This window comes from Penaeus chinensis, chromosome 10, assembly GCF_019202785.1.
Source record: "Penaeus chinensis breed Huanghai No. 1 chromosome 10, ASM1920278v2, whole genome shotgun sequence".
NCBI lineage: Eukaryota > Metazoa > Arthropoda > Malacostraca > Decapoda > Penaeidae > Penaeus > Penaeus chinensis.
This window is the reverse complement of record NC_061828.1, coordinates 21,202,798-21,211,693: the sequence shown is the minus strand read 5'-3', so window position 1 is coordinate 21,211,693 and position 8,896 is coordinate 21,202,798.

The window sequence follows — 8,896 nt, the reverse complement described above, 5'->3', positions numbered from 1 at the left end:
GTCGAGAGAGAGATGGTATGCCTGATTCAGTGTACAGGCTGAGAGGAGCGGAAGGCACCTAGGGCTAAACGAAGACCACAGTGATGGATTGTATCAAGATGGGCAAGGAGAAAAGTTGAGGCAGAGGAGTAGATATGGCATCCATAATCGAGAGTGGAGAGGATCAAGGTGACATGAAGATGAAGGAGAGTTTTTCGATCTGAACCCTAGGATATATGGGGTAGTATTTGTAAGATTCGGAGACAGCGGCGAGCTTTTTCTTTGATGTAAAGAATATGGTCTCGCCAGGACAGTTTGGAGTCAAAAGATTTGGTATGGATGTGCCAGAAGCACTGAGGCAATGTCATTTACAGCAAGAAGGAATAAGGTGGTACTAAGCACACTGCCTTGTGGGACGTCTTCAATTTGAGGAAAGAAAGATGATGTGGCAGAGGCAATTTTGACCTGGAAAGTGCGTTGGGAGAGGAGAGATTTTATGAAGACACCCATGTTTCCCGTATGCCTAGAGAGGACAATTGTTGGAGAATATGGTACCTCCATGCCGTATCATATGCTTTTTCTTGGTTAAAAAAAAAAAAAAAAAAAAAAAAAATTGCTAGTACGGATTCCTGGCGTGCAAATGCGGATGTAATATATGTCTCAAAATGAGCAATGGGGTCAGCTGTGCTTCGGGCACGGCGAAAACCAAACTGGGAAGGAGAGATAAGATTGTGAGATTCAAGATACCACATTAAGCGGAAGTTAACCATTCGCTCTAGTAGTTTGCATAAGCAGCTAGTTAGTGCGATGGGGCGATAGTCTTGAGGGAGGGTACCCGATTTATTGGGTTTCAGGAAAGGGAGGATAAGAGCTTCTCGCCAATGAGAAGGAAAATTTCCTGATGTCCATATGCGGTTGTAAGTTGTTAATAGGAAGGATAATGAGGAAGATGGGAGTTGTCGGAGCATACGGTAGTGAATACCGTCAGGGCCTTCATGAGTATTGCGGCACGATTTTTTGGCAGCACTGAGTTCAGAGGAAGAAAAGGGAGCATTATAGGACTCAGCAGAGGATCGGGTGAAGATAATGGGGGTACGTTCCTTGACGGTTTTAATAGAAGAGAAGTGTGGAGAAAGGTGAGAACCACTACTGACCTGGCTGAAATAATCACCCAGTTCATTTGCGACTTGGATCAGAGATGAGGGTATCTCGAATATGGAGGACGGGGGACGGGGCTGGATGGGGGGGGGGGGGGGGTTGCCTGATAGTTTATGGATCCGGCGCCAAACATTTGAGATAGATGTAGAGGATGTAATTGAGGAAACATAATTTCGCCAGCTATTTGTTTTACTATTCCGGATTGTACGACGAAGACAGGCAGATCCTCTTTTAAAGGAGATAAGAGCTGATAGTTGATTTGGGGTACCTCGTTTGTAGCGGTAACTGTTCCAGGCTGCACGTTTTAAGCGAAGTGCTTTAATGCAATCAGAATTCCACCATGGAACACATTTGGATGTATAAGGTCTTGAGGTTCGAGGAATAGCTGTATGGGCAGCTCTTAGGACTGTAGTTATGAAACATTGTATCATTTCTGAAATGGATGAGAGGGAGGATGAAGAGATGTGAATAGCATAGAGTGAAGTGAAAGTACGCCAGTCGGCTCTATCAAAGCACCAGCGTGGGGATTTAGAAAGTGGTACATATGAAATAGGAGAAAGGAGAACTGGAAATTCGTCACTACAGGCAAAGTGGTCTAGAACTGACCAGTGAAAATCTAAATGAAGAGAAGGGGAGCATAGAGAGAGGTCAATGCATGAAAAAGACTGCGTGCGTGTATCAAAGTGTGTGGGGCGATCTTAATTTAGATTAATAAGGTCAGCTGTGTAAAGGAAGCGCTCTAGAGCTCGGCCACGGGAATTAGTGATAGAAACCACCCCAAAGAGTGTGGCGGCAGTTAAAATCTACTATGAGGAAAGGTGGTTGAAGTTGGGAAATTAGATTTTCAAAAGCGACAAAGTTAATGGGGTGGGAAGGGGAGAAGTAGACTGAAATTACTGTGATCTAGCGGCGAAGAAAGATACGAATAACTGTACAAGGGACAGTGGTTTGAAAGGGAGGTATGACATAAGGTGTTTTCTGGTTGATAAGTATGGACGAGACACAAAGGGAGTGTGGGGAAGAGACAAAATGGTAATTGGGGATTGGTATTGCAAGATGTGTAAGAGAAGTCTCTTGAAGGCATATAATGGATGCCTGCCATTGACCGGGGAAGGTAGGAGGTAGAAGAGGGGAAGTTAGATGGAGGGGGGTAGGTTTAGGAGGTGTAGAAGCTTGGGAGTTAGGGGGTTTGGCAGAGTGAGCGACATTACTAGAGTAGGGAGTAAGAGAAAAACCTCGTCGACGTGCCTCCTATCTGGCTTCACGTAAAGTGAGTCCCAAGTCTGAATCTGAGAGTTGCTACCTCAGACTCAAATTTGTAGGTGGGGCAGCCTTTATAAAATACATTATGGGGGCCGCCACAGTTGGCACATGTGTGTGATTGTACAGTGCAGTTTGATCGAGTATGGCCAGTTTGGGCACAAAGTGGGCATCTGGCTGTGGAACGGCAGTGTTTGGCTGGGTGTCCTTAACACCAACAATTTTGGCACTGACGAGGAGGAGGTTGGTATGGTCGGACAGGGAGGGATTCTCCACCTATGTAAACATTAATGGTTAATGGTTAATGGTTAAAAGCAAAATAAATGTGCTAGACATCTAAGGTCATGTAGCACTATAGTTAATGTTAGTGAAGGGTGGTTGGGTTAGTGATTAGTTGTTAAAGCTGGGTTAAGGAATTGGTGAATGAATGGGTTAGGGTCGGGTGAGGTAATGTAAAGGGGTTAGATTAAGTGAAGGATATATATGCGTTTGATGAAGGAAAAGTGTGAGATTCTGTAAGGGTGTCTGATAGGTTGGGATGTCTATTTAGGGAGGATAGGTGGGGGAAAGTAGAGGTACGGGCTGCTTCAAAACGTGGGCATGACAATAGAATGTGTGGAACTGAAAGAGGAACATTACATAAGGAACATAGGGGTGGAGCAAGTTTCTTGAAGGCATATAATGGATGGGTTATGACGGAGGTCAGGTCTGTGAGAGCGGAAACCGCGAATGTTCCAATGAAGGATAGTTATACTTTCGTTGATTTAGTGGCAAAGATTGCAGTGCGTGTTGGAGAATTTGAAGGGGAAGGTGCTAGAGGGTGGGATAAAGAATGAGGTTGGGGAGGTGGTGTTGTATCAGGAGGGGTGTCGGGAGGTAGAGGGTCTGGGGAAGAGGGTACTTGTGACATGAGGGATTCACGTGTGTATCCAGGAGGGAGTGGAAGGGATAGAGGGGATGGTAGGAGGTGATTGTGGGGCAGGGGAAGAGGGGATGGACCGTTTATTCTGTCTGCTGCGGGTAGTGCGGGGAGGGAGAAGGGAAGGTGTTGGGGCTGTAGTAGAGATTGGAGTGCCTGGATTTAGGATGGCAAAAGAATTTGATTGGGGAAGGTAGGAGGTAGAAGAGGGGAAGTTAGATGGAGGGGTGTTGGGTTTAGGAGAGGGTGTAGGAGCTTGGGAGGTAGGGGGATTGGCAGAGTGAGCGACATTACTGGAGTAGGGGGTAAGAGAAAAGCCTTGTCGACGTGCTTCCTATCTGGCTTCACGTAGATTGAGTCCAAGTCTGAATCTGAGAGTTGCTACCTCAGACTCAAATTTGTAGGTGGGGCAGCCTCTATAAAATACATTATGGGGGCCGCCACAGTTTGCACATGTGCGTGATTGTGCAGAGTAATTTGATCGAGTATGGCCAGGTTGGGCACATAGCGGGCATCTGGCTGTGGAACGGCAATGTTTGGCAGGATGTCCTAAATGCCAACAATTTTGGCACTGACGAGGAGGAGGTTGGTATGGTCGGACAGGTAGGGATTCCCCACCTATGTAAACATTTAAGGGAAGGTCATGTCTACGGAAAGTAATTTTGGCAATGTTGATGGATTTCTTACGATTTCCTCTGGGAGGAATGGAGTAGCATTGTACATATGTTGCATCATAGTCTGTGAGACAAGCGAGTAAGTCCTCTCCACAATCTGACCATTCTTTGTCATAGATTGGGCAATCTGTTGGGGAGATAGAGACAGTTCCAGTGCAAGTATTGAGGGTTGGGTGAGGTTCTATAGGGATGGGATTACCACATAGATCAGATAGTTTTGTTAATGCTATAGCTTCGTTTTCAGTTGTTACTGTGACGAGACGGGAGTGGTCGGGTCGGCTGCGGAAAGAGACTTTGCCTACTTGTTTTTGGAGGCATTGTTGGAAGAGGAGGGTGCTTTTGGGAGTAGGGAGCTGTGGGAGGGATCACGAAAAATCGGTCCCATTTGGCTGGGCTAAATAGAGTATTTAGGATTCTTGTAGAGGTGGGGGTAGTAGAAGTGCGGGGACGTGTGGAGGAGGGAGTAGTGTTGAGGGGGGTAGTGTTACAGGGAGGTGGGCAATAAGGTTGTAAGGTAGTAATAAGGGGAGATGGGATGGTTGATGAAGAAGGTTGTGGGAGTAAAGGTGTTGAAGTTGAGCATGTTGGGAGAGTAGAAATGTCTCCTGGGGGTTGGTTGTTGATTAGGGTTGATACTGTACTAGTATGCATTGATGATGGGGGAGTTGCTACAGTGTTCGGAGCCGTGGTCAAAGGAGAGCTGGGATTGGGGCTATTTGATAAAGGGGCAAGCCTCATTGCCCCTAAGATTGGGGTTACGTCTTCATTATTGGCCATGATAAGCCTGGAGTATGTTGGGGAATAAAATAGTCCACCCCTCAGGGTCCCCTTGAGGGGTAAGGGCCAGGTATGGCAGGGGAATACCGTGCCCATGGTTCACTCAGGCCGTTCAGGACTGACACAAAGTCAGCCTTTCATTCTTTCAGCACGGCTCTCACACCTTAGGAGGTGGGTAGTAGAAGGGATTGGTGAAGAAACTGAAACGAAAAGTATGAGTGGGGAAAAAAGACTATGCAAAATTAGTTGAGTCGATGGCTGAGTCCCAAGGTTGAGGAGTTCCCCATCATTGGGTCTCAGTCTTCGTCTCCTAAGCCCCCTCACGACAACAACGGGCAAAGGATTGGGGGGGTAAGCCTGGAGTATGTTGGGAAAAAAAACAGTCCACCCCTCAGGGTCCCCTTGAGGGGTAAGGGCCAGGTATGGCAGGGGAATACCGTGCCCATGGTTCCCTCAGGCCGTTCAGGACTGACATGAAGTCAGCCTTTCATCCTTTCAGCACGGCTCTCACACCTTAGGAGGTGGATAGTAGAAGGGATTGGTGAAGAAACTGAAACGAAAAGTATGAGTGGGAAAAAAAGACCATGCAAAATTAGTTGAGTCGATGGCTGAGTCCCAAGGTTGAGGAGTTCCTTATCATTGTGTCTCAGTCTCCGTCTCCTAAGCCCCCCCACGACAACAACGGGCAAAGGATTGGGGGGGATGTAAACATTAAAGGGAAGGTCATGTCTACGGGAAGTAATTTTGGCAATGTTAGTGGGTTTCTTACGATGACCTCTGGGAGGAATGGAGTAGCATTGTACTGATGTCGCATCACAGGTTTCTATCTCCCCAGTTCCCCCACCGGAACTGGGGAAATAGAAACAGTTCCGGTGCAAGTATTGAGGGTTGGATGGGGTTCTGTAGGGATGGGATTGCAATATAGATCAGTTAGATTTGCTAATGTTATAGCTTGGTTTTCAGATGTTACTGTGACGAGACGGGAGCGGTCGGGTCGGCTACGGAAAGAGACTTTGCCTACTTGTTTTTGGAGACATTGCTGGAGGAGAAGGGTGTTGTCAGAGTAGGGAGCTGTGAGAGGGATCACGAAAAATCGGTCCCATTTGGCTAAATAGAGTATTTAAGATTCTTGTAAAGGTGGGGGTAGTAGAAAGGCGGGGGCGTGTGGAGGAGGGAGTAGTGTTGAGGGGGGTAGTGTTATGGAGAGGTTGTCAATAAGGCTGTAAGGTAGTAATAAAGGAGGATGGGGTAGTTGAAGAAGGTTGTGGGGGTAGAGGTGTTGAAAGTTGAGCATGTTGGGAGAGTAGAAATGTCTCCTGGGGGTTGAGTTTTGATTAGGGTGGATACTGTACTAAAAGAAAAAGGAAAAGGGTAAACAGATGCAATAGATAAGACTAATAGCTCACTCCTTGGTGACTAAGCATTTGTAGAGCCATCTACATGTAAAGGCAATAGCTAAACTTCTTATTACATTGGGCACGGCACTGTAGTCTTGCCACCCGCGCACATTGGGTTAAGCACCCCTGACCTGTGACAATGGGCATGGGATTGGGGTTGGAAGGGGGCATATGGGCAAAATAAATGTTCAAAAATCTGTATTTGGATGAAATTCATTATTACATTGTTAAATATCGTTATTTTTGAATTCTGTAATAATACATAAACAAGAAGTATGGGGAAAGCTATCGGGCAATACAGACCTCCAGAAACCTTTCCCGAATGTGATGAAAGATAGTGGGAAAAGGTGTAGGGAGCTTTGTGAATACCAAGTTGTTATTGACAAGTTAGGTATAAATGGTTAATGGTTAAAACAAATGTGCCAGTCATCAGAGATCATATATCACTATGGTAAAGTATTGTAGCGAAACGCGTAAAAATTAGTAAATGATTATGATAAAATGTATTACATGTCAAAGGTTGCCATGAGACAGTATGGCAGTGGAAGGGGAAAAGAGAGGGGAGCAAATGGAGTACGACGGGGATTAAACAAATGGAAGGTATCCGTTTCTGCGGAAGGAAGAGGAACACTATTACATTGGGTAATAAGGGTAGCAATGGGTGTTGGAGAAGTAGGAAGAGAATCTGAGAACGAGATCAGGGAACGGGAAGGTAGTGAAGTATCCGGAAGTGTCACAAGGGGAAGGATGAGGAGGAGGACACTGATGCGACATGAGAAAGTCACATGAGCATCCAGGTGGGTGTGGTAAGGATAATGGAGAAAGAAGAGGGAATGGTGCACATGGAGGAGAGAATGTGGCGTATTGGGATAGAGTGGGAGGAAGAGGAGAAGGGGGAACTTGAGGAGGAGGAGGATATATCATCAATTACTTTGAATGTAGAGGGAATAGGAGTAGAGAGAGTGAAGGGTGGATGGGAGCAGAGCGTTCTATTGGGTCCTGTTTTGGAAGTTTTGGAAGTCTTCAAGAGTTACTGGAGGTAGGTTGGGTGGGGAAATCTGAGAAATGAAGGCCTTCTTATAAGGAGGAGAAGAGGGAATGGATGTAAAAAGGAGCAGAGGAAGAGATGGGTGTAGGAGAGGATGTGGTTGGAGAAGATGGGGTGGAATGTTTAAATTGCCTGGTGCAACAGGTAAAGTGAGAAAGAGGAGGGGTAGGCATCGGGAAAGTGGTATAGATTGGAGTATCTGGATTTAGATTGGAAAAGAAATTTGACTGGAGGAGAAAGGGAGTTGAGGTAGGATGCTAAGGGACAGAGCAAAGAGATACTTGGGGAGATGCTGAGACATCTTCAGAAGATGGAAGGGTATCTGAGTGAAGGACAGTGTTGGAATAGGTAGAGAGAGAAAAACCTCATCTGCGTGCTTCCTGTCTAGCCTCACACACAGAGAGAGGTCTATTTTGAATCTGTGCACTGCCTGATTCGAGCTTGTAGGCAGGGCAGCTCCTATAAAATACATTATGGCAGCCACCACAACTGGTACACATGTATAAATGAGCAGTCATGTCCAGGATGGGCACATAGAGGGCAACAGGCTGTGGAGTGATAGTGTTTGGCAGGGTGGTCAAAGTGCCAATAGATAGTGCACAAGTGATCAGATAGTGCACAAGCTTGGGACATGGATGTAAGTAGTACAAGGCTCTCAGGTCAAAAGTTTAAGTTTAGTACCAAGTTGAGATTTTTTATCTGAATAAAAAATGTCTGATTAACACTCAGTTAAATTTACAACTGACCTCTAAAACCCTGAAAATGATTTTAAGGAATTCTTAAAACATAAACTGTATCATAGAGGTGTTTATAGATGCATCAACAGTGTGCTACAAAGAGGTACAGGCTAATGTCCTGTTTTAATATACACACTATAAATCAAAATTATCTATAAAGTAGTAAAGCTGGCAATGCAGATCATATTTTAGATATCAGTATCACACAAAATTATATTTTGTGACTTGGAACCTCTTTTCATTCATACTTGCTGTTCACTAATGATCCAACGTAAAGATATGCATAACATATAACATGAAATACTTTCACCACCACTATCTTAGAAGTTTCCTTCATAGTTAAGCTTAATATAAAACAAAGTCATGTACAAATATATCAAAGCAAAACTAGATAATGAAAATAATTAGTATGAGTATCTGTTCAGTAACCTATTTAGGTATATATCAAAACAAATATAGCACCCCAATCATTTATATATGCATATGTATGTATGTATGTATGTATGTGTGTGTGTGTGTGTGTGTGTGTGTGTGTGTGTGTGTGTGTGTGTGTGTATGTGTGTGTGTGTGTGTGTGTATGTGTGTGTGTGTGTGTGTGTGTGTGTGTGTGTGTGTATGTGTGTGTGTGTGTGTGTGTATGTGTGTGTGTGTGTGTGTGTGTATGTGTGTGTGTATGTGTGTGTGTGTATGTGTGTGTGTGTGTGTGTGTGTGTGTGTGTGTGTGTGTGTGTGTGTGTGTGTGTGTGTGTGTGTGTGTGTGTGTGTATATGTATATGTATATGTATATGTATATGTATATGTATATGTATATGTATATGTATATATATATGTATATGTATATGTATATATATGTATATATATATATATATATATATATATATATATATACTCTAAATTTAATGTTCTCACTTTTTCAGAAAAAAGGAATGTTATCAAGACACAATACA